We start from the raw sequence: 19526 nt of genomic DNA, 5'->3' as shown, positions 1-19526 counted from the left end.
GCATCAGGTTTAATAGGGGATTAGGAGGAGGAATTAAAGTTGCCCAAGGGGTACACGGAGAGATTTCAAACACCTTTCAGAAAACAAATTAATGTGGTATTCAGAAATCATTTTCCAAGGGCGGCGGAGGGTTTCCTCGGGCTTCCCTGCTTTCTTTCTTTTTTTTTTTTTTTTATTAGTTTCTGCTTTATAACAAAGTGAATCAGTTATACATATACATATGTTCCCATATCCCTTCCCTCTTGCATCTCCCTCCCTCCCACCCTCCCTATCCCACCCCTCCAGGCGGTCACAAAGCACCGAGCTGATCTCCCTATACTATGCGGCTGCTTCCCTGCTTTCTTTTGAAATGTATTTTTAACACTTGTATAAATAGTTTGCGCCTGTGGCACGGGGCTTCCTGTGCTCCCTTCATTAGCTGGTGTCTCTGGAAGAAGAATTCGGCTCATTATCTGGGCATTTGGATCTTCCTGGCAGCGGCTATTGCTGGGCCTGGCCTGGGACCACTCTCTTCTCTTTCCTGTTGCCTGGTGGGGTGGAACCCACTGGTGTGTGCCTCGGCCTGTTTCCACATCTACCCACTCAAGCCTGGCTCCTGGGAGGTGCCCTCAATTCCTAGAGAACAGGACTCCTCAGGCAGAGGGCAGTGGCCTGGAGGTTGGAGGCTGGACATACCTCAGGCTCATCTGAGAAGTTGGCAGAATTGGCCTTCAGCCCCCAGTCTCCTGTCCCCTTTGTTTGTTTCCCATTCCCCTCTCCTCACGTGCATCTGCAGTGGAATGCCTGGCCTCTGCAGGTACAGAGTTTCCCATCACTGGAGGTATTCAAGCAGTGTCCGGGCCTAGGTTTTGAGGGGATCTGTGCCCACCTGTGGAGTGGACCTGAATGGGAATTAAAGTTCCTCGTAAACCTGAGATTCTGTGATTTATGCTTTACTAGTGGAGTCTGAGTTGGGCCATGCTGAACCTTTACAGTCACGAGGATCCCTGTGATAGAAGATGCAACACCTGGCTCCAGTCACCATCAGTGACCACTCTTCTGCTGTCCTTGCCTGGGGCAAAGGAGAGGGCTTCCTGTTCTCTCCAAAGGTTCCAGGCTTACGTGCAATCATAGGGCTACCTCTACAGATTTGATCCTGCAGGGACTCGGGACAAGTTGTGTCTATCTGGGGACCCTTTTAAAGCTCCCTTTCTTCCTGTGTAAAATGGGGGTAATAAATTATCATAGATCCAACTTATTAAGTTCTTATTATGTGCCTGAAGCACGTGGTTGCTTATAACCACTCAGGAAGCAGTACTATTACCGCTCCCAGTTTGCAGACGAGGAAACCGAGGCCCACGGAGTTGAACTCACTCGCCCAAGGCCACAGCTAGTAAGTGATGAGTAATAACATCTGATAACCATCTGCTGGGGAGCTGCCGAGCTCTTCACGGGGAAGTGGAGGTGACCCCTCGACCTACCCTGAGTTCTGCCAGGAAACCAGGAGGGCACAGCCCAGCCCGGCTCTTGACCTCCTGGGAAGGCTCCTTGAGAGGAGCGCCTCACAACTTGGTCAGTGCCCTGTCCAAGGCTGGCAGGGCATAAGCGGTGAGTGTGGCATTGCCTTTCCCACAGAGAGAAGAGCTGGCCAACCACTGGCATCCAGGCTGGGTGGTGGGTGTGCCGTCTTCTAGTTTTCCTCACCTTTGCAAATGGGCTGGCAGCTGGAGGTGAGCCCCGAGGCTGATTCACCCTGGGTTCACATGAGGCCACTTGCCCACTTCCTACCTCTGCTTCCTGCCACTGTTGGGCAGGTGCCTATTAGGAAGAAGGAGGGAACTTCCTTGTCTCGAGGAAGGGGGTCATAGAAAGGGAGGGAGCGCTTATTTCCCTGATCTGTGGGTAAGGACACAGAGGGGACCTGGCAGCTTCCGCGCTCATGTAATACTGCTTCTCACTGGACCTGTGCGTAAACCTCCCCGACGCCCCCAGGCTGCCTGCCCTGCTCTCAAAGGGGGCTTTGGTCTTATGTCCCAGAGCCATGGTCACCAGCAGTGGGCTGCTGGTAGGGAACAGGAGCATTCAGCTGAGCTCACTGGTCTGGCTGCACCAAGGAGGTTGAACCTTGAAGCACGGGAGGATTTCTATTGGCAGAGCAGGGGGTGAGAGTGGTTTTGAGCAAACCCCTGGACCATGAGTGGTGCTGAGCTTGCAGCACACACGCTCTTGTCTCTTGCTTATCACTGTGCTGCTACCTGCCTTTTCTCAGTCAGGGGACAGAGGAGGGCAAATGACTTGCCCAAGGTCATACAACTGGATCTGAAGTTAGGACAGAAGCATGCCCTTGAGCTCTCCCCTTGTGCAGCTGGGGGAAAGCGTGACCTATGGAAGGACCTGGTGGGTTTGGTGAACAGCTGAAGGGAGAGGGTGGAAGAGAGGAGGTGGCAGAACATGAGGCTGGGGTTGATGGTGGTGATGGAGAATGCCCAGAATGTCAAAGGCCTCGTTTGGTAGTTTGCTCATAAGCATTTAACAACCAGCTCTCCAGGAAGAAGAAGAAGAAGAAGAAGAAGAAAAAAAGCCCCGATTTGAAGTGTTTGCCCATTTCCATGGTGTCAGTATTTCCACCATGGCCCACTTCAAGTTACCCATGTGATGGCACTAAGTTTTTGTGAGCCAGCTTGAGCTGTCTTCAGCATTCTCATGGCTCATCTCTGTGGCTCTGGTGTTTGGGGTTTATTCGGGAGAGAGAGATCGTAGGACGAGAGGTGACCTCTTGGGGTTGGCTCATGTTGGGAAAAGAGGCTGGAGAACATGGCCAATTAGGAAGCCACTGCTGACCCTTGCAGGCTGCAGGCGGCAGGGCTCGGGGCAGGCAGGGGTGGGTGGGGTCCTTGAAAGGGAAGGGCCAGATGCCGTCATATTCAGTGAAGCAAACGTCTTTCCCTCTGTTGGAAACCGCATGGGTCTCTTGCTCTAAAAATTCATGTGTCAGTGGGAGGCTTCTGGAGGCAGTGAGACCTCAACGCTCCCATCTCCGCGTCCCCCTCCCAGGTCAGGCTGGGCCTTGAGCAGTTTCACATGGGAGCGCTCAGCTTCCTTCTGTGCGTTCACTTTGTACGGCAACGACATATATTCCCCCAAGAAATGACCTGGGAATTTTCATTTGGGAAAAAAAAGGTTTCCTTGGAAATAAACCCAGTTGGGGAGTTCAGGGCAGAAGGGCACATCAGAGTTTTGCTCAGCTGTGACAGAGGCCTGCTGAGCTGCTGGGATATCTTTGGGACTGGGGAGAGTTCAGAGAGGGCCTCCTGCCCTGACCCCATGTGGGCAAGGGGACCAAGGCCAGAGGAGTGTGGCCGGACAGACTGAGAGCAAGGCTGGTGCAGAATCAGCCCCCAGAGCTTCCCGAGGGGAGATGGTTGGGCTGAACTTTGAAGTGTGGGCAGGATCTGGAAGCATCAGGGTCTCTAGGTGGGAGGCTGAGGGTGTCTATGTGGCCCTCATTTGCTCAGGGCTGTTCCCAGCCCTTCCCCTGCTGGCTCCACCAGCAGGAGGCTGGAGGGCTGGAGGAAGGGAGAGAAGAGGGCACTCCTTCCCATCTCTCTCCTGCAGCACCCGCCTCCCCCGTGGCTCCAGCTCTCACTCGTTGGCCTGTCTCCCCGTGGTCTTGGCTTCCTCAGCCGGAGAAGGCCCTTATGTGAATGTAGTTTCTACTGGATGGCCTGGCTTCTGGGCCCTCGAAGCACCTCCTCTAGCTTTTCCTCCAGTCCTAGGGTGGATATTGCCCTCCTCTTGCTAAGGCTGATGACCTCGGCATCACCTCTCTTTCCCCTCTTTGTCTTTGCAGCTTCTCCAACTGTGTAACCGTGTCATTGTGATGCCCTCCTGGGCGTGAGCTCTGGGCTCTGTTTTCCTGACCGGATCCTGACTGATCCAGCCTGCCTCTTGGGGTGGGAAGGGGTGAGGGGCAGGAGAGGCCTCCTGGGAGTGGGGGGGCTGGGGTCTTGAGCCAGACCTGATGCCTCTGGACCCCAGACCCCTGAGGCTTTGGGGACTTCTGAAGCTGACTGCTGCCATCCCAGCAGGGCTGTCTTTAGAGGCCAGGAACTTGGCGGAGGCAATGACCCATTATCTTGCGGTTCCTTCATTCATGTGGTTGGAACTGGCCCCTTGAGTCTCTGCCAGCACCCACATGCTGACTGGCTGCCTTTCCCTCTGCCAGGCCCTTCTCCCTCACCCTGCCCTGACCTGCCCAGGGTGGAGGGCCCACTGACCTCTGGCCCAGGCCTCCCACTCTGTAGCTTCTTGGAAGCCTGTATCTGAGTGGGTAAAAAGGGTGAGGCCAGGATTCTGTCTTGTGAAGAGGAAGCACTTACCCAGGGTGACGCACCAGAGACAGGAGGTCTCAGCCCTGAGACACTTCCCGACCATGAGTGTGACCACCAGGCTTCTAGGAACAAAGCTGGGAAGTCATCAGTCTAGTCCCAGCTTCTGTTTTATGTGTGAAGAAACAGCAGCCAGAGAGGAACAAGGACTCTCCCAGAGTCTCTCTGAGCCAGTGGTGGAGCGGGCGCTCAGGCTGTGGTCCCCACCCGGCACCCGGTGGGCCCTGTCTCCAGGCCCTCAGTGGCTTTGGGAAGCACAGTGGGACGGGCCGGAAGAAGGTGTGTGGTGAAAGCAGTGGCCCATGTGCAGGCAGAAGAGGCCTCAGGAAGGCCAGGGCCGCGGCGGTGCTCATTGCCCAGGAGCCCTTGCACCCAGCAGCCCACACAGAGGTCAGCAGAGGCCTCTCCAGGGCCGAGGTGCGCCTGGCCACCGTTCTCCAGGTGCAGGGTGTGCGTGTGTGGCTCCCTGCCCTGGGAGTGGGTGCAGCTGCAGAGAAATCCCCAAGTGCCTGCCAGCAGGACGGTGCCAGATTGCACAAGAGCTGTGTGGCGGTGGTTGTGCTTGTGTGACTTTGTACAGAACCGGGGGGGGGGGCTGCGCTTTTCGTGGGTGAGGGATGACTCAGCAGTGCCCGGCCCCTCAGGGGAGTTGCCAGGGGAAACCAGGACGGCAGGACCACCCTGAGGGTGGAGACAGTGTGTGCGGAGCCCTGCGGGAACCCGGCGGTCAGCCCTCTGCCCAGGCTGCTGACCGGCTTGTGCACCTGTGTGCTGAAAAAACGCACCACCTAAAAGGTGAGAGCTATGTTTTATTCGGCAGACTGTCTGAGGACTTAAGCCCAGGACACGGCATCTCAGATAACGCTGAGAAAACTGAGGCAAGGGGGGAAGCTAGGATATATAGAAGTTTTTGCAACAAGAGACCAGGTGGTCGGAACATCAAAGGATTACTGTCAATGAAAGAAAACCAGGCATCTCAAGTTAAGGAAGTTAGCGCTTTTCTCTGTATGGGAAGAGGCAGGAGTCTGGGCTCACTGCATTCATTCCTTTGATCTGCACCTCAGCTATCTGGGGCCTGTATCCCCTGTCTTCTCTTCCTCAGTGCCCTCCAAGCTCATCGTCTGGCTGGAAGGTAATGGCTCGACGGCTGTAACATCCTTTGATTACTGATACGGCGGGCAGTACTTTAGTTCTCACACCCACCAAGTCCCCTCCCACACCCAGCCCTCGCTCTGCAGCTGCCTGACCAGCACGTGGGCCTCCCTGGCTGATGAGCTCCCCTCACGCTTGGGCAGACCCCCAGCTCTGGGCAGCAGCCGCAGGTCTGCACGCATTTGAAGTCGGGGACCTTAGAGGCAGGCCAAGCCAGGAGTTCAGTGGGTAGTCCCATTTGGGTGGGAGATAGTATATGTGTGTGAGAGAGCCCCGAAAAAGATGTCTAGAGAGGAGAAGTCGCTGGCTCGTCACACGAGGCCCTCAGTGACTGGTCTGCCTGGACTTCAGTGTGTGAAAACAGAGAACCATGGAAGGCTTTGGGGCAGGTGGGTGCTGATGCCAGAGAAATGCTTCAGGAAGGTAGGGAGGGAACGTGTGGGTGGAGCTAGAGCAGGGTGGGCAGCCAGGGTTGAGACCACACAGTTTGTAACACAAGCACTGAAGCAGGTGGGTTCAGGGCAGTGGCCACAGAGGGGGAGCCAGGCTCAGTCAGCCTCGCTCAGCTGGTCCCCAAGGTCTGAGGAGGCGCTGCTTTCCCTACGGCAGAAGGGTTGGGGGTCAGGAATATGAGGTGGCAGTGGAGAACACCCTGCCACACCCTGACTGGCACCATGGACAAGTTACTTGATGAGCCATGAATTTACTAAGTTATTCACTTATTAAGCAAACTGAGACTCCCAACGTGCTAGCTGGAAACGATCCATACCTCCTAGCATTGTTGAGAGGACTGAATGTATGCAGAAGGCCTGGCGTGCCACCTGGTGCTTACCTGGAAAGTGCTGGGTCCCTGGAGGCAGAGGGAGGGTGACTGATCCCCACGCTAGTTGATGATTTCTCCCAAAGGTCAGATCCAACACCCCAACATATGGCCTTCCAAGGCCCCTTCCTTCACCACCTCTGTGAGGCACCCTCGGGTCAAGGTAGGGTCACTGCCAAGGCCCCTCTCCACTCAAGGCACCTTCACCTCTCACTGCGCCCATGACTTGGACGAGGCAGGAACCAGCCTGCCCTTTTTACCCACTGAGGTCACTGGGGGGTCATGGCCCGAGATGCCCCATCTCCAACCACGGGGCTGGGCCCAGGATCGGTTTCCCTTGGCCTCCTGACTTGGGGAGCCGGTGAGGAAATGTGCCATGGGGTGGGTGGCCTGACCAGGCTGCTTCCATCTGTCACTTCTAAATCCCCCTTCCTTTAATGACGCCTATTGTAAGAAGTGTCTCAGAGAAAGCCTTTTGAAGTTAAGAGATGGGAAAGGAACGTTGCCATTAACTGAAACGTGTTTCTGGGAGGGCCCTGGTTTCTCTCCCATCAAGCGTGGGCCTGGGTTGGTGGGGGGCCTGGACAAGCCCCTCTTCCTCTTGGGACCCCAGTCTCCTTTCTCGGGTCCTTGAGCCCAAAGTGTGGGCACGCTGGGGGCCACTAGAACGTGGAAGAGCGCAAAAGCCTCCCTGCAGTCAGGTGAGGGGAAGGTGGGCTCGGAGCCAAGTCTTGGGGGCCCCTGGAAGGGGCACTCCCTCCCTGGGAGGTGGGCAATGCTGCCACCGGCTAAGGAACTAGTCCCAGGCCTCTTCCTCCCCATGGATGCCACACCCTGGGCTGACCTGCCTCTGGCTTGGTGGGGCTGCCGGGCCTTTGTCTCTGTAGGTTCCTGGCTTCATCCTCACGCCCGAGCAGTGAGTGAAGATGACTGACACAGAGCAGTGCTTTCTTGGCAAACAGGGCACTCCCTCCTGTTGGAGACTGGGTAGGAGGCTGCATTTGCCCGGGTCGAGGCTGTGTGTGTGTGCATGTGTGTGAGAGAGAGAGACACCACCAGGAGGGTGAGGGGCTGGTCCTCAGGTCACTGGGACAAGCAGCCTGAGGCCTTGGAGAGCATCTGCAAGAACTGCTTCCTCCAGCACGGGAAGGAACAGGCTGAGGAGAGGTTTTCCTCCCTGGATGTTTGCTGCACTGAAGGCCATCCTCAGCATCTGAAGAGACTGAGGGGCCATGTAAGGCATGAATGAATAAGGAGAGTTGTTTTTGCTCTAGGCTGATGCCCTGGGGAGCTGAGTCTTAAGAGAAGCTGTCAAGTCCCACGGTTGTGCCTGGGGCTTGCGTGCTGGCAGGAGATTGGATAAGGTGACCTCTTGCTCAGCTGCACCTGCTGTCTGACCCACCCTGAGGACAGGTGCCAGGCCACAGTGAGCATTTGGGCAGGGTGCCAGGGCCCAGTCCCATTGCAGAAGGGCTCCCCCTGCAGGCAGCCCCCCACCGTGCAGTCCAGGACTTAGAGGTCCCCCATAAAAGAGAATCATGGTGCTCTTGTCCATACTGACATGGGAAACAAAACCCAGACTGGAGAGAACTTACGTTCTCAAGTATAAGTTTTTCTGCCATAAAATTTTAATTAAACCTTTGGCACCCATTATGTCTTCATCCCTGGAAAGCCCTTGCAGATGCCAATATTACAGAACCATTTCAAAACATGTGTGGATCCAGTGAGCTGATTTGCAGTTCCACATGGGCCCTGCCAGGACGGGAACTTTAATAGTTTTCTGGTGGCCTGATGGTTGCATTTCTGACTGGTAAGATTGTGCTTAGTCCCTGGGCTGGAATTCAGTGCAGCAGTGCTCCGCTGTGTCTCCTGGGGGGCCTTGGTGACAAGTGCCAAGGTCCTTGAATAGGTGAAGAGATCAGTGGCTCGGGGCTCTGCTTTGCAATTCTCAAAGGTCTGCATTTCCATTTTGATGGCAATTCTTGGAATTCATATGATCTTATCTATTTTATCTTGGTACCCACCTTGTAACCTGGTATTGCTGGATGATTTAAGAAACATTTGCATGTCTTCATGATGGAGTTGGTGTATTTGATCGCTCATGTTTGCTCCAAGGGAAAGTGAAATATAGCTTCAGTCCACTGTCCGGAGGAAGCTTAGTTTGGTTGCGTTAGTTCAGCCAGAGAAAAGTGAGGGCAGAACAAGGCACGTGCCCGTAGGCCAGCCAGTGGCCAAGATACCTGTTTGCTGGTGGCCAGGGTCACATGCATATGACAAACAGATCCCAGTTTGACGTGCGGCAACCGGTTAGAGTGTGTTGGCAGCGACTGTGCTGGGAAAAAATACGCGAGGAAGAGATAGCTAGAATTAGGATGAGAAGATTAAGAGTTTATTTAAGGCAGATTTTAGTACGACCATAAGGCTGATGTGGCTTCAAGTGAACAGGATACCTCTACAGAGTTATCAAGTAATCCCTTGTTAAATTGGCGCTGCAGGCCTATGTGTAGGGCTTTGGTTTTGTATGAAAGCTGCTTATCCTTGCAAACAAAGCCTTCAAGTTATTAATGCCCCTTTGTTTGCATACATCTGTTTGCAAGCATTTACTCTCTGTGTTGGTATTAATTACATCAAAATACAGAAACAGAACTGGCTCGAGGCCCTATCTTTCTACTATTAAAACCCATTCTTGGCAGTTTAACTTGAGCAGAACATATCATCTAATTTTGTTGGGTTTGTTTGGATTTAATTTCCAAGTTCGCCTTGGCTTTTTATGCGTTCAAGATTGCTAAATATGAGGAGTGGATAGCTATAATTTTGCTTCTCTGTGTGCATGCATTCATTTACTAGTACATTGATTGAGCCCCTACTGTGCAAGAGGCACGTCCTAGGCACTGAGGGTGCAGCAGTGAACACATGAGATCCCTGTCCTCATGGAGTTTACAGCCTAGAGAGGGAAATAGACCAAAAAGAAAACAAAACAAAAACCCCACAAACAAATGAGTAAATATGTAAGATGAGTAAATGACATTAGTAGGTGGAGATACAGAAAAAGTTGTCTGGGTAAGGGGACAGAGCTGATGAAGAGTGGCCTTAGATAGGATGGTTGGGACAGGCATCTCTGAAGCGGTGACGTTACTCAGAGCCCTGAGAGAAGCGTGCTGGTCAGGAGAAGAGAGATCTAACTCAGGGAGCAGCAAAGACCCCTGAAATGGGGACATGGTCAGTGTGTGTTGTATAATATTATTTTAATCGTGATGTGAATAGAACTTTGATATTCCTCCACACATGAAGAGACTGGGTGCCTGGGGTTTGGGGGTCTGCAGTGAGAAGTCGGGTAGCCTCTCAGCCTCCTGGGGGTGAGGGGACCCACAAGGACCCCTGACTCACAGAGGAGCAGCCCTTGGGAGCAAAAGGGCTCCCTCAGGCTTGCTAGCTTGGGAAGTGGGTACACCGCCTTGAGCTGAAGGAGAGCGGAGGAGCTGCTGGCACCCCGGCCCCGTGTCCTGTCCACCCCTCCCGCCCCCAACCCGACGACTCGGTGATCCAGAGCTGTGTCACAGTCACCTAGGGGGCTTGTTAAAACACACACTGCCGAGCTCCACCCCCCAGATTTCTGATTGAAGAGGCCTGGGGTGGGGCCTGAGAATGCATTTCATCCAAGTTCCCAGGTGATGCTGCTGCTTCTGCCGGTCCAGGGACCACACCTTGAGAACCACTGGGAGCAAACCGAAAACTGCGCTGGGATCTGTCCAGAGCGACTAGAGAGGGAACGAGGACTGAGCCTTCAGGAACTGACCTGCCTGGGCTGCACACAGATGGTCCTCTGGCTCAGTGGGCCCTGCTGCAGAGTTACAACCGTGATTCTGGGGCCCCCAGGGACACGACCAGGTCAGATGTGTCCCTTGCTGAGCGCTGGTGCACGTGTGGGACGGACATTGCCCATGCATCAGCACATCCACACCGGCTGCTGTGGCCATGACAGTCAGGAGCTTCCCGGGTCAGGTCCTGCAGCTGAGGGGCGGGCGGCAGGGGCACAGCCCTGGCCCAGGGCCCTGGGCAGCCAGTGCTCAGAAAATGCCAGCTGATGCTGAGTAACGCCGGCACTGATGTCACCGCCTAGAGATTCTCATCTCTGCCCTGTGGTTCCAGGGTCCGGCAGCTCGTCTGCCCTCTTCTCCCCTCCCTGAGTTTAGTCTCGTCTCCCAGCGCAGCTGTGTGTGAGGGTCCTCTCCCAAAGGTTTGGTGCTTTGGGAATGGAAGGTGGTGTTACTGAGGGTCCCCCGTCCCTGGCTCTGTTCTCCTCTCTGGTACAGCCATGGGCATGGGTTTGAGCGTCGAGGGAGAATGGAGGCTGCAGGCTGTGCTCAGCGGCCTGGAAGCATGGCAGGAGCTGATGGGAAACAGTGGAGCCAATGGCTCTGTGCACACAGAGAATAAATCCCGGCTTCCGAAGAAGCTGCAGAAAATTGATTATTCGCAGCTTCAGTGATCATCCTGAAGGATTTGGCGGGACAGAAACCGGGCCCATTTTCTCATCTCTGTGCACCCCGTGCTGCTGGGTCAGGGGTTGACAGGCTTGTCCCAGAGGCAGAGAGGCCTGGGTTGGCCCCCGTCGCCCCTTGTTGCCCCTCCCACCACCCTGTGCACCAGGAAGGGATGTAGGGCCCTTCTTCCTCGGCTGCCCTCTGTGGCCAGCTGCTGCTTGGCTGTTGCTTGCCTTTTGGGCCTGCTGCCGCGGATATGAAAGGTGCGTGTGCGCGTGCAGCCGAGCTGGGATTGGGGCGTGTGACCAGGGATGCAGCCGTGGCCCTTTCGTGTCTGGGGTGCGGCGGGACAGGGCTGGTATGGGCGCCTTGAGGAGCTCAACCTTTCCATGTCTGTTCAGTCCTTCAGAGAGCGCTGCTGAGGGTTCTGGGGAGATAGCAGCCAGCTAGATGGGGTCTGGTGTAGCTGGGCCCCTGGCACTGGGCGGCCTTGCCAGCGGTGGGCCTTGTCTGGGAACAAGGGCCGGCCTTCAGCATGTTTCCCCTGTGTGTGTGGAGACTGGACTTAGCCCAAGCCCTAGGGAGCTGAAGATTCCCACAGCCAGGGAGGAAGCTGCAGCTACAGACTGACGGTTCCCGGAGCTCCTGTCGGCTTTGGGTGATTTCATGGAACAGTTGGCCAGAGTGCTGCGAGCCAGAGCTATGACCTCTTGGCCCAGCAGCCAGCAGGAGGAGTGGCTTAGCCTTCCAGAGATGTGCAGTGTGGGTGGCCATACCCTCCCCTGGCCAAGAGTCCAGGGGGCAGAGGACCTGGCTCTGTCCCATCTCTGCCCTGCGGACGTCTCTGCATCTCTCTTAGCCTGCTCCCCGGCTCTCAGCAGAGACTAGTCCCCACCTTGCCCGGCTGCAGTGAAAACCCAGTGAGACTGGACCTAAAGTACCCCACCTCTGCCCACATGCAGAGGTGGAGAATCAGACATGGAAGGAGCCTGAGCTTTTGCGGTCCCTTTTGTTGAGGTTTGGATTCTGGAAATGGATCGTCTTTGCTGGTGGTCCTCACTGCTGTGGACCGTCGGGGCCTCCCCCTGTGAGCAGCGTGGCCTTGCATCGCTTGGATGTTTCCATCTCGCTGGACTTATTGGAAGGAGCTATAAGTGAAACACTCTGCCCAAAAATGTCAAGTTCATCAGGGGGTTTCATGCTAAAGCCCCTGAAAAGTGGCAGACATTTCTTGTTCCTTGTCTTGTTTGTAGTGGCAGCGTCTTTTGCCCATGCCCAGTGGCCCTGGTTTTTGAGCTTAGGGATGTGGTGGGGACATGGGGGTAGGGGAGGAGGAGGGAAGAAAAGGGGAGCGTTGGACAGCTTATCAGGATAGCAAGAAAAGATACTTCCGTTAGGTAAACCATGAAATGGGAGCCCAGTTGGAAATAATAATAATGGTATGGATATAGTGTTATGACTCTCGTTTTTTTCCCCCCAGCTTTGGCCTGATCAGGGCTTACATGCACTGGGATTTTATATATATATATCACATATTAATATCAAATGTTCTTAATAATCTTAATTACTAAAGAGTAGCTAACTTTTACCAGACTTTTATTTGCAGATACTGCAAAGTGCTAAGCCCTGTAATATTCATTATTTCATGAAATTTTCTCAAGAACCTTACGGGTGATTATCATGCCCATTTTAGAGCGGGGGAAACGGAAGCTGAGAGGTTGAACATCTTGTCCGAGGTGCGCTGAGGCAGGGCAGGGGAGCCAGCAGCTCGAGCCCCCGCCTCAGACCCTGGGTTTCCCCTGAGGGTACCACTTCCTGGGTGCTAGGTTGTGCCTGGGCGTGACAGATCGGCCGGCAGGGCAGTGCTTTCATTATACTAATGAGGAGGACAGTGATCCAATGGCGGTCAAGGGCAAAGGTTGTGGAGCTGGACTGCCTGACTCCACATGCCCATACGACCGCTTACCAGCTGGGTGGCCTCGGGCAAATGACTGATCTGCTCCTCAGTTTACTCATCTGTGCCTTTCTCAAGGGTTGTTGTGAGGATTAACACCTGCGAAGGGCCTAGAAGGGGCTGTTAATATGTGTGCATCATTGTTCTGCACTGTCCCCTGTGCGCGCACCCGGGTCTGCACTTGGGGGATGTCTCTGGGTCAGGATGGAGACTGGTATGAAACAGGTGCCCAATAAATATTCTCTGCATGAGGCAATGGAGTTTACCAGGTGGTCTGCAGGGCTCCTCTAGTAATCAGTCTTCTCTTCCAAGGATCTTTCCCACTGTTTCCTGCCTGAGACTGACCCATAAGTAGGGCTGACCCTGCCTTTCATCCACGCTGGCCAGCACGAGCTCGCTGGGTCTGCCTGGTGGGAGGGTCCTAGTGGACCCCAGTGCCGGCTGGAGACACAGGCTTCTTGGAGAGGCAATTGATGGCAGATGCCAGCTCTCCAGCCTGCAGGGTGGGGCGTGTGGGAAGCCGACTGTTCTCTGAGTAGTGGGGGCTGCTCCGTGTGAGTGTGTGAGCTGCAGAGCTGGAGTCCCTGCCCGAGCCTCGTGGGAGGGGCTCAGAGGGCTGGGCGGGCCAGTGCAGGAGGCTGCAGAGCCTGTCAAGGTTAACAGATAGGCCTTGGCTCTCCCCTAGGAAGTCATTCAGTTTCTCCCCTGACTCAGGCCACATTGTTTCAAAGCATGTGGTATAAACTACTAACCACTGGGGAATTGCTTGAATTAACAAACTCATTTTTCCCGAGACCTGAGGTTGAACTTGAGTGAGGAGTTCAGGGCTCTTTCGCAGAAATCCAATAGATCAGGAGAACTCATGTTACACCATGTTTTCAACCTTGATCAAATGCACATTTTGCACGGTGGGGCCTTCTCCACGCCTGCACGCTTCCAGCTGCACCGATAGCTCAGGACCGTGGCAGACCGGGGCAGTAGCTGGCACTGGGGTTGGGCTTTGGGGGAGCTGGCCTCCTGCCTGGGTTGGAAGGCACTTCAGAAAGGTTCCTCTCTTCCTCTCTCCCTCTTCTCCTCCCAACTCCTGCCTGCCCCACGCCTGCCCTTCTGAGTGCCATTACTTAAGAAGAGGCAGGAAGGTTTTGCTGGAACGGTCCTGGGTTCTGGGCTGAGTCACAGGGCCCCAGCTCAGCTCTCCGGTGTGTCTTGTCTCTGCCTGTGAAGACCTGCTGGGCCTGCTTCCTCTTCAGCAGGGTGCCCGGCACAGTGGCCACTACAGATCTGAAGGGTCAGGAAGGAATCAGTCCCTCTTCCACGGCCATCCCCCACCACACAGCCCATGGCCAGGCCAGATCGAAGAGCGGAAGCTCAGGGGAGGCCTGGAGATGGCTCTACAGACTACAGGACAGAGGCCAGTCCCAGTAGGCCAGGAACTCCCCAGGGACCAAGTTTCTATATGTGGTATAGGCCTGAAACCACAGGGGACATGGATGGCAGAGGATGGGGAAGGTGGGGCTCAGGGAGGAGTTCACGTAAGGAGGGTAGGCTTCCTGGAGGAGGCCGGGTGGCATGTGGAGCCCCAAGAAAGAAGAGAACAGGTTTTGCCAGACTGATGAGTAACTTCCCAGAAAACAACATTGCTCCCCAGACCCTGTCCTTTGCCATCCAAATGCTGGGGATTCTGGTTTTTGTGAGGCAAGGTGTATATGGCCCAAACTGGTGGTTCTTAAACCAGGCTCAGCATCCTGGTCACCTGGGGAACTTTGTAACACTCTAGACGTACAGCCCCACCCCAGACCTATCCAATCAGTTGCCCTTGGATGGGGTCTGGACATCTGCAGTTCTGAAGCTCCCTAGAGTGTTACGGTGCTGGGCCAGGGTCCAGAGACCCTTCCCCCTGCATGGGTTGGTTTTGCTCAGCCCTCTTCTTTCCTTGCTGGTGGCTATCTGGGGCTCAAGGACATTGAGCCATGGGGACACATTTGATGGAATCTCCATGGATTTCAGTGTCCCTGTGGCCCAACTCAGCTCAGGCTGTAGGAGGGCAACTTCTGGATCACGGAGGGTAAGACTTCTGGGCCCCAGGGGTAGGAGAGGATGGCTCAGGTATTCCCCTATGCTGGCCTCTCTCCCTCTGATGGTGGAGGGCTCTCACCCTCTCCTCTGCCCCCTGGCCTCTGTCTCGCAGCTTAGGGAGAAGCCGGCTTTGGGAAATGTCATGCTTTTTCAGCTACAACTGCTGCTGCGCTGCAGTTCTCTTGGGATTTTATCATTCCAAGTTCCAGGGCAGGGAATCAGTTTGGCCCAACTCCGAGGTCAATGGTAGCCCATTGATTACTGCTCCAGGGGCAGAGGGGAGGGCAGATAATATAAAACACTGTTGCCAGTGCATCAGGGGTGGGGCAGGCAGGTCATGGCCATGTCCAGTACAGTCTCTTGGTTTTGAGGCAGAATCTTCTGGGAAACTGAAGCCTGGTAGAGGCATCTCCACCAGGAGAGCTGGCTGGATAGTCTTTTTTTTTAATTTGTTTTTGGCTGTGTTGGGTCTTCGTTTCTGTGCGAGGGCTTTCTCCAGTTGCGGCAAGCGGGGGTCACTCTTCATTGCGGTGCACGGGCCTCTCACTATCGCGGCCTCTCTTGTTGTGAGCACAAGCTCCAGATGCGCAGGCTCAGTAGTTGTGGCTCATGGGCCCAGTTGCTCTGTGGCATGTGGGATCCTCCCAGACAAGGGCTCGAACCCACGTCCCCTGCATTGGCAGGCAGACTCTCAACCACTGCGCCTCCAGGGAAGCCCTGGCTGGATAGTCTTGGCCTCCACGTGTGGGCAGGAAAACTGAAGGTTAGAGAGGGCACCCCACTAGAACATTGACAAGCTGGAGTCTTCATTTTCATTTAGGCTGAGAAGAGGTCAGCGACCCCAGAGGCGGGTCCTGGACCATCTTCTGGCCACAGGCGTGGCTCCTACCTTGTGCATTCTAGAGCTTAGGGGGCTGGGAGAGTAATAGCTGCAGGGGGATTGCTTGTCTGCCTTGGTCTTCTTGTGATGGGGAGCTTTTATCACAGACTGTCTTCATCTGACCTCCCCATGACACTGGATGAAAAGTGTTATGTGAGCTTTTCTGGGCAGAGTGTCCATACCTCTGAGATTCTCCCAGGGGCCCTGGACTCAGTCATGTGAAGACCCACTGCTTCTTGGAACTTGTTAGTTAAAACAATTTCTTGTGTCCACAACTATGGAGCATGTGGCCTGGCTTTTTCTCATCAGAGACATGAGGAAGTGCCTTCAGAGTCTTTGCTGCAGGCCAGGGAGGTTGTCACCCAGGAGAGGGTGCACAGGGGCTGTGTTGTGTTCACCTGCTCCCCGCTGCTGGGTTGGCACCTGGCTCCGGAGAGCACTTGGACTTGGGTCCAGGAGCTTTTTTTGCCTACCTCCCCCTGTTCTTCCAAAAGAGCCTCCCCTGGGGCTGGGGAGCCATGTGAGCTTCTTAGAATGTGTGCCCACAGGGAGAAAGAACCTCCTTCCTTTTGTGCCTCTTTAGGGGTCATATCGTGGCTCAAGGTGGTTTAGCCCATGACCAGAGTGTTCCCCTTGTGGCTTCCTGTCCGGGTCAGGGCCAAGTTTCCTAGGCTTTAAGGGGTTCTCTGAAAAGATCAGACCCAGCGGCGAATGCCACCGCACATTTCTGAAAGCAGCTGTCACACAAGGTATTAGTTATGTGCCCAGAGGTTCCGACAGAGTCATGCCCGTGCCTGGCCAGAATGCCTGAAAACATTCATCCCGGTGGCAGGGTAGGTGCTGGCAGTGGGTGCTGCCGTCCTCTCGCAGCCTGTGCTTCACATGGACATGTGTGTACTATTTACGTGGCTAATAGGCTTCTTTACTGAGGGTGATGTTCACATGCTATAAAAAGTCCATTAACTGAATTTAAGCTTCTCCAGAGGTCGTGGGGCCTAGTCTGTACTTAGCATGTGATGTGGAGGGAATTGGAAATCCAAGGAGCCCTTCTGTTGGGCCTTTACTGGGACTGGAGACGTGAGCTTTGCTGGGTGAGTAGGTAAGTGAATGAGTGCATGGGCTGTGTGAGACAGTGAGAGGATGATATCTCTGGGGCCAAGCGTTTGTCTTGTAAGGCTCATGAACAAAATGAAGCTATTTTTAGATGAGTATTCAGCAAACAGCCTTTGATTTTGAATGCCAAGTGGCACGGTCAGAATTCTCTATGGTAACAAGACAGCTTTTTTATTTTTGAAGATCAAAGTGTTTGAAAATACTGTTCTCTGTTTTTAAATCAACTGTTCAGAAAGCATTTTTGTTTTTGTTTTTAAGCTAAAGACTTCACAGGTTGAGAACCCATAGGCGTTTACCTTTCCCCGGTGCTACATTTTAAGCCTGAGATGAGGATTGTATGTGCATCCAGGCAGGGCCCTTTGGCCCATCTGCAAAGGGGCCAGATCTGCTGGGTCCCTCTCCTGCCCTTGGAGAGTCACCCAGGTCCCGGAGCCACAGGCGGGAGGCAGATTTGTTTAAAGCAAGGTCTCTGCTGCTCCTCCTGGGCCACGGCAGAGTTTGAGTGACTCATACACCCCTGGTCTGGAAGCTTTCTCCAGTCACGCCCTCCCGTGGACCTCCTAGAGAGTGGCCACCCCACGCCTCTTGGGGCTCACGCCTGAGAACAATCAAACTGAGAGCTCCCAGGGACAAGCGTGGAGCCCTCTTTTTGAAGCCATTTTCTAACCCATTGCTGGACTTTTCTTACCCATTGAGTGTCTGACGGCACTGTCCCAAACAGAACAGTCTGAGGTGGTGGGAAGCCATAAAATGACACTCTGGATCCTGGGAGGCATGTGCCATGGGAAAGATAGAAACTTCAGAACCAGAGCATCCCGAGCTTGAATCCTGGCTCTGCCGCTCACTAACTGTATGAGTTTGGAAAAGTGACATGACTCCTCTGAGCCTCAATTTGCTTACCTGAAACATGGGGATGATGATATCCGTATCTCACAGGTTGTTTTGAGAGCTTTGTGAAAAATGATGACCGTTAAGTGTCACACTCAGCATAGATATTGCACATGAGAGCAAAACCACAACAGTCCAGATTTGAATCCTGGCTCTACTACTTATATGAGCCGGAAGCTCAGAGAGACCAAGTGACTTGCTGGTTTCCTCTGTAACTTGTGTGCCATCTCCTCCCTCCTCGTGAGGACCCATGCCTCCGGTACCAGGCTGAACCTGTCGGTGCTGACAACAGTGCAGTCAGCCCTCTCTGCTCACAGGTCAGGTCAACCAGGACCACCCCATGGGCTGTGGGTACTGCCGGGCTCCTATCTACATGTAGGGGCCGCAGTGATTTCACGACCATCCTCCCAGTCTGGGTTTGGGGAATTTGGAGCAGAAGGGCCTTAGCAAGTACCCCCTTTCCCAGGCAGGCCCCCGAGCCCACTCCACTTCTTGATTGCTAGCAGGCCTCAGAACTGGCCAGGCTGTGGAGCTCAGCCTGGCCTTGACCTCAGGCCCCGAGCCCCCGTGGTGCCCTGCCTGTCATCCGCAGCCCCGTCAGGGCCAGCTCTCTGGGCCCAGGGGCTGCCCCGTGTTCCTCTGAGCCCCTGGCCGAGCGCACAGAGTTATGTAATGCTGCTGAGCCAACATTTCTGAGTCGCAGCCAATTTGCCGGCCTCGAGTTACACTGTGCAGATGCTCTGCGTTATGGTTGGCTTTTGTCTCGGAGGCCGTAAGTAAGCAGATAGCATAACTCCGCTTACCATTAGACATTTCGCAAATCATCTGGGCTCGAGCGTGCCGCAGCCAGACAGTTCATTTATGCTGCGAATGGTATGATTTGTAAAGTAATAAATTTCCCGTCCCTCTGCCAGCAATAAAGTACAGCAAGCAGACGAGGCCAGAGCCCTCCAAAAATACACTGGCTCCCAGTGAGACCTGGATGAGGGTTCTGTCCAGGTTCCGTCTCTGTTCCTGCCTTCACTGGATTCTGGGAAATCAGGTTTGGGCCATAAATCCCCTCTACCATCTAGGTGGCCCAGGATCCTGGCACGGACTTGTTATTAGCATGTGTAATTGGTCCCCTACCATGACACATTTGTCACTTCCTGGGCCCCTCTCGATCCTGGCCTGAAAGGGCAGGATGACAGGCCTCACTCAGACCGCAGTGATGGAAAGTCGTTGCCTGTCCCTCCCTCTCCCTGGCAGCACATCTGTGCTCGGGGCCGAGTCAGGGCTGTTTGGGAAGTCAACGGCAGACGGACAGCTGGTCGGAGTGTCTTACAGCCTCTGGGGAAGGGGTGCAAGAGCATTGCTCCACCCACAGATCAGGGGTCTCTGTTGTGAAGGTGGCTGCTCAGGGAGAAAGTTGAGGACAGAATTGGAACGAGCCTCGGGCTGTCTGGGTCCCACTTTCCTTCTTGGGGGAGGGTCAGTTGGTGGTGGGTGCCTGTCATCAGCAGATGCTTTCATAGCAGCAGGAGTTGCCAGGGAGACCCCAGAGCTGCAGCCCCAAGTGCCAGCTGTGGTCTGGGACCCCAGAGTGCAAGTGCATGGCTTGGAGTCCCCATTTTTGACCAGCTCTGTCTTCTTGTCCTGAGTAGTGTCTTCCGTGGAGAGACCTGGCTCTGGCTCTGACCTCTGCCCCGGGTGATTGTGACGCCCGCTCCGTTAGACAGTCTGCTGGTTAGCGATGTCTCTGTCCCGTCTGGGGAAGGAGGGCCTGGGAGTGGTCCACAGGGGGCAAGCACCC

Source organism: Mesoplodon mirus (genome assembly GCF_964341445.2).
Source record: "Mesoplodon mirus genome assembly, chromosome: 5".
Taxonomy (NCBI): Eukaryota; Metazoa; Chordata; class Mammalia; order Artiodactyla; family Ziphiidae; genus Mesoplodon; species Mesoplodon mirus.
Note: the sequence above shows the minus strand (reverse complement) of the source record.